Raw genomic sequence first — 8947 nt, 5'->3', positions numbered from 1 at the left:
TATATATATATATATATAATGTGTGTGTGTTTGAGAGAGTATAGTATGTTTGCAAGCAAGTGCGTGTAAATGTATGTATGTGTGTATATATATCTGTGAATGTGTACGTTATACGTTTATGTATATGTTGTGAATGTGGTCATTGGATTTGATGGACAACCCACCATATGCAAGTGTATATATGTATATATATTCTCATACATTTTGGGTGTGTTTATAAATATACGTACTGCGTGTTATGTAATACTATAGTGGTAAATTTTTACCATAGTGAATTCCTTGTTTATGTATGGAGTAGTTTTCTGAAGTCACTATGCCGGTCGCTCTCATTCTCTCAAACATACTCTCACAGATACACATACAGACACACACACACACACACACACACGCATTTGTGTGTGTGTATATGTGTGTCAGTGGATGCACGTATTTGTCAATGTGTGTGTTTGTGTGTTTCTCTGGGAATATATTGCTTCGGTATGTCTACAAGTGTGTGTGTGTGTTTGCATTATATAAACATAAATACATGTATGTATGCAAATATATTCGTATGTAGATGTGAATTGAAGTGCGTATATCAATCCGAATAACAAATGCGTTTGTGCGTGCATATTCATGATGCACACATATGTATGTATCATGCATATATGCACATGTATGAACGTAAGCACGCAGTCATGCATGTGCGCGCGCACTGAGGCCTTCCCCCCCACCTTTTCTTTTACATAGTGATTATGAGGAAGGGTGTCGCCCCCTAAACATTGCATGTCCTCAGTCAGCCAGACAGAAATAAATTCGAAATGGCCGGGTGACTGACGTATTGAAACTACCAACTTCAAGATTGTAGTTTCAAATCTGTAGCCAGCGCTCTTCCGTGTTCCTGGGTAGGGCGTTTTCTCTTATCTTCGTTCAAGGAGATGTTTGGATGGACAGCAGCAAAGTCTTGCAGTTGACAAGCGTCGTATCCCCGAGGAGATTTTTTCCCCTTGTCTTTCTCGCTGTGAATCTAGAGGCAGCCATATATATTCAAGTATACATATGATTAGCGTGCACTTTACATATATATACATATATAAAAAACACATATTTAGGCGAGTATGCAATGTGTACATGTATAAATTGTGAATTTATTCGAGTATATGTTATATTCGTTTGTTTGTCTAACATCTGTTTTTCCATGGGTTCAACAAGGATTTGTTGAGGCATTATTTAACGACCAAATGCTCTTCCTGTCGCCAAACCCTGTTTTCTCAAGCAAGGACTGGTTATTCCACAGGTCTTCGAAAGCGCAGAGCGATTGGATGTAATGTTTGCAACGAGTGTAAACATGATTGCCATTTCGCTCGAGCGAAACCATGGAATAGCTCTACACACATATATACATACGCGTCGGGTTTCATACATTTTCCACCTTTCAAATCCATTTCCGAGACATTGTGAGTGAAAAGAAAACTATTACCCAAGGTGCCACGCTCTATCTGATGTTCCCTAGTTATGTCATTTTAAACCTGGTTAATGCTATCATTTTGTTATTGTGTTTGTTGATGTACCTCCACCCGACCTTACAGTCTTTGTACCTTCCTCTTCAGATTATTACAATCTATTTTCTCCTCCTCCCCTTTAGGTTATTACAATATCTATTCCTCCTCCCTTCAGTTTATTACAGTCTGTGCTCCCACCCATTAAAATAGTTATTACAACTTTTGCACACATATCTCCTTTCTCTGATTTTGTCTCACTGGATAACGTGTTTTATTAAAGTTTCTCTCCTCAGCTGCTGCTGGAATAATCAATGTCAATTCTTGCTCATCTTGCTAATGTGATCATTACTATTTCTGCACTATTCATCAATGTGATCCTTATCAATGTTGCTTCACACATTTACTAGGTCCTCCATTAACCAACATGACCCTTATCATTGTTGCTCTGCCCTCCAACCTAATCCTTACCATTGTTGCTCCACCCATCAACGTAATCCTTACCACTGTTGCTCCACCCACTAACGTAATCCTTACCATTGTTACTCCTTCCACCAACGTGATCCTTACCATTGCTCCACCCACTAACGTTATCCTTACCATTGTTAGTCCTTCCACCAACGTAATCCTTACCACTCTTGCTCCACCCACTAACGTAATCCTTACCATTGTTACTCCTTCCACCAACGTGATCCTTACCGTTGTTACTTCACCCATCAACGTGATCCTTACCATTGTTGCTCCATCCTCTCACGCGATCATTGTTACTCTATTAACACGTTCCTTACTTTTGTTGCTTTGCTCACTGACGAGTTCCTTACCGTTTTTGCTTTGCCCAGCCAATGTAATCCTTACTCCTGCTGCACCTCCTATGTTTTTATTACAATAATCGTTCCTTTATCCAAACAACGAGATTATTCCCGCCGGTACATAATTCAGCAATATATACCCTGCCCATTCCGTCTACTAACGATGTATTTACTATTCTATTTATTTTCGCCCTTCATTTCTTCTGTACGCCACACCATCACTCAATAAATACAATACCCATCCACCCACTCCACCTTTCGGTCCCTCTTCCTTTCACCACTGCTGTTATTAATTACTGCTGATATTTGTCTATCTGCAGGTCTTTAGACTGTCTGTCTGTCTGTCTGACTGTCTGATTGGAAACTGCTTGTAGACTTTCTATCGTTGCATGCCTAAACACTGTGTTCGTTTCTGCATGTCTGTAGTTTGTTTATAGTCTATCTGCCTTTCTGTCGACATGTCTATCTGCCTTTGTCTGTCTATATGACTGCAGACTGTCTGTATCTCTGCATGTCTATAGACTGTCTGCTTTCTCTCATGGAACTGTCAATCTTTAATCATTGAAATTTGTCGAACTCTCTCTCTTTCTCTCTCTCTCTCTCTCCCTCTCTGTCGCTCTTAAGCCCCGCTGTAATGACACTTCCAGCCACTTCTGGTGGGATTTAACGTAGCAACAACATGAAACTAAATGTAATTTTAATGTTAAATATATTCGATACAGCAACCATCAAAGATTTAAGACGAAATAATTATGTAGTCTAGAAGAAATAATTTTAACTTAATAACTAATATTATTTTAATTATTTCAGCAAGTACAAGAGACAAATCCAGACATGTTCTGGTCTTATTAGACCTCCTCAGCAAAACAGGACTTTACATACCGAAATAAAGATGATCGAATCCTGAAGTTGCTGTATGATACTGTACATGATAGATGTGAAATAATAATATTTTTAATGAAACTAAATCATTGAGATTAATTATTATTTCTTGTGGAGGCACATGACATAGTGGTTAGGGTGTCTGACTTGTGATCATAAGATTGTGGTTTTGATTCCTGGACTGGGTAATGCAAGTACAGAAGACAAATTCAGACATGTGTTCCAATCTTATTAGACCTCCTCAGCAAAGCAGGGCTTTACATACCAAAACAAAGATGAGAGAATCATGAAGTTGCTGTATAATGCTGTACATGATAAATGTGAAGCATTAATATTTTTATGAAACTGAATCATTGAAATAATACTATTCTATGTTTTTGCGATGAGGAATTATGTCCATTATTTACTTCTGTTCAGTCTTGACATTCATGTCAAGAGTGAACAGAGGTTGTGATAAGATAACAACAAACAAGGTGAGAACACCTATCCATTCCAAGGTGAGATTACCTCTCCGTCTAAGGTGAGGGCACCTGTCTGTCCAAGTTGAGGGCACCTGTCTGTCCAAGGTGAGGACACCTGTCTGCCCAAGGTGAGGACACCTGTCTGTCCAAGGTGAGGGCACCTGTCCGCTGACGGTGAGGACTACTGTCTATCCAAGGTGAGGACACCTGACCATCCAGGGTGAGGGCACCTGTCCACCCAAAGTGAAGACATCTGTCTATTCAAGGTGAGGGCACCTGTCCACCTAAAGTGAAGACATCTGTCTATTCAAGGTGAGGACACCTGTCTGTTGGTGAGGACACCTGTCTGTTGGTGAGGACACCTGTCTGTCGGTGAGGACACCTGACTGTCCAAGGTGAGGACATCTGACTGTCCAAGGTGAGGACATCTGACCGTCCAAGATGAGGACACCTGTCTGCCCGAGGTGAGGGCACCTGTTCGCCCAAGGTGAGGACACCTGACTGTCCAAGGTGAGGACACCAGTCCATCCAAGGTGAGGACACCTGTCTGTGCAAGGTGAGGGCACGTGCCTGTCCAAGGTGAGGACATCTGCCTATCCAAGTTGAGGACCCTGTCTGCCCAAAGTGAGGACACCTGTCTGTGCAAGGTGAGGGCACGTGTCTGTCCAAGGTGAGGACATCTGCCTATCCAAGGTGAAGACACTGTCTGCCCAAGGTGAGGACACCTGTCTGTCCAAAATGAGGACACCTGTTCATCCAATGTGAGGACACCTGTCCATCCATTGTAAATAATGTAAATCATTGAGGTTAATTATTATTTCTCGTGGAGGTGCATGGCTTTGTGGTGAAGCTATCTGACTCATAATCATACGATTATGGTTTCAATTCTTGGACGAGATGACCATGTCCAGTAATTTCGCTGTCATCAGTTCACTGCAGGGAAAGTTCACCATTTTTTTTTTTTTCAATAAAATAGTTTTTAATTATTAATGGTGAGATACTATGGATATATTTTCTCAGGAAACTTTCCTCACGGTGGACTTTCTTCTCAGTGAATTGATGGCGGTGAACTTTCCCTGCGGTGAATTGATAGTGGTGAACTGTTGTGGAAGGATTCTGACCACCCCCATGTGACTAAAAGCGGATTGACACATTACGATAATGTGGCCTCAAGATCGTGGTTTCAATCCCCAGACTGGGTGGTGCATTGTGTTCTTGGGGAAAAACAACTTCATTTGAAGTTGGCCCAGTCCACTCAGCTGTAAATGAGTCACCATATGAGGGACTGGGGTTTCATTTTGGGGGAAATGTTGTGATCTCAGTCATTTATACTCCATGGAAACCGAGTAACCATGAAAACCGAGTAACCATGGAAACCGAGCAACCAGTCCTAGAGTTTGTAGGACTTAAGACAGTACCTGTTTACAGGTGTGATGATGGTTTCTTAGAGCAAAAAAAGAAAGGTGAAGTTACATTCTTGAGTCATACCAACTTATAAGGGCTGGTTTCCCGGTTTCCATGGGACACCAGTCCATTGCAGGATTTACTCATTTTTACCAGTTGTCTGGACTGGAGCAACGTGAAATGAAGTGTTTTGCTCAAGAACACAACACGTCGCCCAGTCCAGGAATCGAAGCCACAATCTTATGATCATGAGTCCAACACCCTAACCACTGAGCCATGTGCCTCCACAGGGTAGGGATATACTGTATTGAGTCAACCCCTATTAGTATTCATTTCTTCTTACCTATTTTTAACCCTTTTGATACCAACCTGCCTGAGACCGTCCCTGGCTCTGTGGTACAAAGATCTTGTTTTCAAGAGTCCTGAATGAAAATCTTCCATCAGAACTTAGTGTTAATTCATGATCTAAATACCAATTAACAATAACAAAGTTATATTAAGTTCTTCGTTAATTTCAAGTAATGACAGAATATCTCAACAGAAATATGGTAACACGTCAAAGAGGTGAAACAAAGTTGATTCTATTGTGACTGGTATGTTGAGGGTTTCAATTCTGTCCAGTAAGATAGCTAACCCTGTGCAGGTATGGGAATGTTAGCAGAGAGAGAGAGAGAGAGAGAGAGGGATAGAGAGAAAATGAGTGGTCTTATCTAGAGATGATTTAATACTATGACCCTGGGACTGGCTTGTTGTTGATAAGCTGAAGTGAATGCATAGATAAGGAGTTGTAAGTTTAAACCTGCTCTATGTGTTTGAGAGTAATGCACTTTATTCCACATCAGCCCTCTTCACCAAACAGAGAACGACTGGTTCTAAATATCTGGGAATCTTTCCTGAGATTTATCTTTTATCTGCTTAATGCCATGGAATTTGGCACTAAATGTTGGTCCTTAAAATTCTCAGATGTATACTCTGCCATCTCGTATGTCTTTAGTTCAAATCCACTACAAGTACTGGGTGTATGAACAGGATATAGACATACTTAAGGCTACTTCAGTGCACCTACTTGTCACTGATAGATATCAGGTACCAACTGATCTAATGTGTTAGCTAACAGATTATATGTAAATATTAAGTACCAGATAATCTTATCTAACTATAATAGGTACCAAATGATCTAACAGTGTTGAGTATCAGATCATCTGAAAGTTTTGAATCACAGATCATCTATACCATGTACCATGAAGCCAGACTGCATTTCACATAAGTTAACTCTGCTTCAGATCAATTGCATTATGACTCTTCTGGCAATCTTCAAAACCTTATCCAACAATTTCCTCCCCCTAAGGCATCTCCTGCTACTTAAATACTTAGGTATGACACCTTATGTAACATGATTTACTATCTGGGTGGTTATCATGTAACTTACCTCTCCAAATATCTTAATAATCTCAGCAACTATCTCTGATGGGCCGTCAGCTTTCCCTACATTGAAGTCCTTAATCGCTTCATCTACCAAACTGCTGTCAACTTAAACTGCTGTCCTTCTGTAAGGTCAACATGAGTTAGACTCTCTTTATTCTGGGTGTTCTCCATGTCTAACAACTTCTCTAACGTCCGGGTTCTCAATGTTCTTGTTGCATGTCCACTGAATCTTCTCCTTTTCCCTTGCTGAAGATGTTTACACAAACCACTCCTCCTCAGTCCCACTTCTGTTTATCACAGTCCTACAGGCCATTCAAAAGGAGTCTGAAACAAGTTGTCCATGATATCTTCTGTATGCTTGGCTGAGTTTTTAAGGGAACTAGAAGGGAAATTTCAGGCACGGAAACTGGAACTAAAATCAAGAAACCTCAAGGTAAACTTAGCAAAGTTTAAGGTTTTACTATGAAAGAAGACAGGACCATTACAAAGTCTAGTCTTTGTTGCAGTGTAGTGTCTGAATGACCTTGAGTGTTATGCCAGTGAAATGTAAGCTCTTGTTGGGGTTCCTATGATGGACAGGTTGCAGGACAAAGGCCAGACTAATATGGATTACGTCTTCCCAGAGGTAAAAATGGGTTTGCGTAGGGCCATCATCCCTACCTAGAAAAAAGCAGAGATGACAATTCAAAACCAACAAGATCTGGCAGAAGAAAAGGCTACCCATATTTGGCCCAAATATTCCACCTGTTTTACACTCAAATCGGTAAGATTCCCTCTCTTACACTAACCTTACAATGATATTCTAAAAATATACAATAATATTATTAAAATCTTGAAGCTACAAGAATTTAAATGATAATTGAAAACAATGTGAATAAATAAGCATTACATTTGAGAAAATAATCTGAATGCTAAAGGGTTAAGTAAGTAAAAAGGACTAAGCCCTTGTATCTTCAGAGAAATGGTCTTGTTCAGTATGCAGAAAAGGAGAAGTTATAAACTGCATGTGCTGTATTCGTTGTATGCTATGGATACAAAAAGTTTTGTAAATCTTTTGTTCTGTTTGTTTTATTGCAGCTCAAGGGTGAAGCATAGACTAAGGTTGCACCTTCAGCATTTAACATGTTGCTGTACTCTCCCAGTATTCCATCAACTTGACAATTCCATCAGCAAGAAAACGCCTCTTGATTTTTATTGAGGGTCAGTGGAAAGTGTGAGTGACAATGGCTGGTGGTGGTGGTGGTGGGGGGGGGGAATCCTGTGTTTGCGTTGACAAGAACAATCCAAACAGTCTCTTGTGGGAGAATTTTGAATCGAGGACTATGGACATATTCCAGAAATCCTTGGCAGAATAATGTTGCATCTGCTACATTTGCAAAAAAACAAAGATTGAGCCAAGACAGCAGCTGAAATACTTAAATAGTATTCCACCTCTACTGTACATTTGTACTTAGACCATGTAGTCATCCTAAGATGACTGATGACTTGTTTAGTGAATTTGTTTAAAGTGAAGAAGATTTGTGCTCTGTCAACCTCATAAAATAACAAAATAACAGGTGTGGAACTGCCAACAGCTGAATCTGTCTGTGATGGATGCAAAGGTATGAAACTGCCTTGCATTCTATTTTCCAGTGTCTGTGGATTCTATAGGCTTGCATCAAACAGCTATTTTTGAATATCTGATGAATTCAGTTGTCTGCCAAGTCTACTGTAAAAACGAACTTGTTAGGAAAGAGTAGCTGCCACGAAAGAGGTTGTGTGATAAACATGTCTGAAAAGTTTAAAGATGGGTATTTTTCTATTTGGTCAAGTTCTCATCAGCTTCTTCAAGTGCCACACAAAGAGGAAGGTGGTGGAGGGGGGGATGATAGGTGATGCTTTGTATTGTGTTTGACAAAATATGGAGGAGGGTAGCAAAACTAGTGAGGTTGAGTAGGTCTGTGTATTAGGAATGAAACTAGGAAAGAACACTCGATGCCTTGGGTGTAGAAGATTAACCTAGGATTTTGTGAGGGCGTCCCTTAAAATATTTTCTTGTTTTGTTGATTTTGTTTTTTGGTTTGTAAATTGGTTGATTTCCTTCTTGTATGGTCCGCAGTATCTTAGAACCTTGAGACTATTATTATTATTATTATTATTATTATTTAGTACCTTGGAACCAAGAGATTATTATTATTATTTAAGCAGCGAGCTGGCAGAATTGTTAGCATGCTGGGCAAGATGCTTTGCAGCATTTCATCCGTCCTTAGATTCTGAGTTCAAATTCCGCCAAGGTCGACTTTACCTTTCATCCTTTCAGGGTCGATAAAATAAGGACCAGTTGAGTACTGGGGTTGATCTAATCGACTTAATCCTGTCCCCAAAATTTCAGGCCTCGTGCCTATAGTAGAAAGGATTATTATTATTATTATTATTATTATTATTATTATTATTATTATTATTATTATTATTATTATTATTATTATTATTATTATTATTATTATTATTA

At 39.7% G+C, this 8947-nt stretch overlaps 1 protein-coding gene across 3 annotated transcripts in view; it reads left to right on the top strand.

Moving 5' to 3' along the window:
- LOC106877914 (inositol polyphosphate-5-phosphatase A) overlaps positions 1 to 8947 on the top strand; it is a 158401-nt gene that overhangs the window by 1730 nt on the left and 147724 nt on the right. The window lies entirely within an intron of this gene.

The sequence above is a fragment of the Octopus bimaculoides genome, chromosome 18 (assembly GCF_001194135.2).
Source record: "Octopus bimaculoides isolate UCB-OBI-ISO-001 chromosome 18, ASM119413v2, whole genome shotgun sequence".
NCBI lineage: Eukaryota > Metazoa > Mollusca > Cephalopoda > Octopoda > Octopodidae > Octopus > Octopus bimaculoides.
Note: the sequence above shows the minus strand (reverse complement) of the source record. Positions and strands in the feature narration are given on the sequence as shown.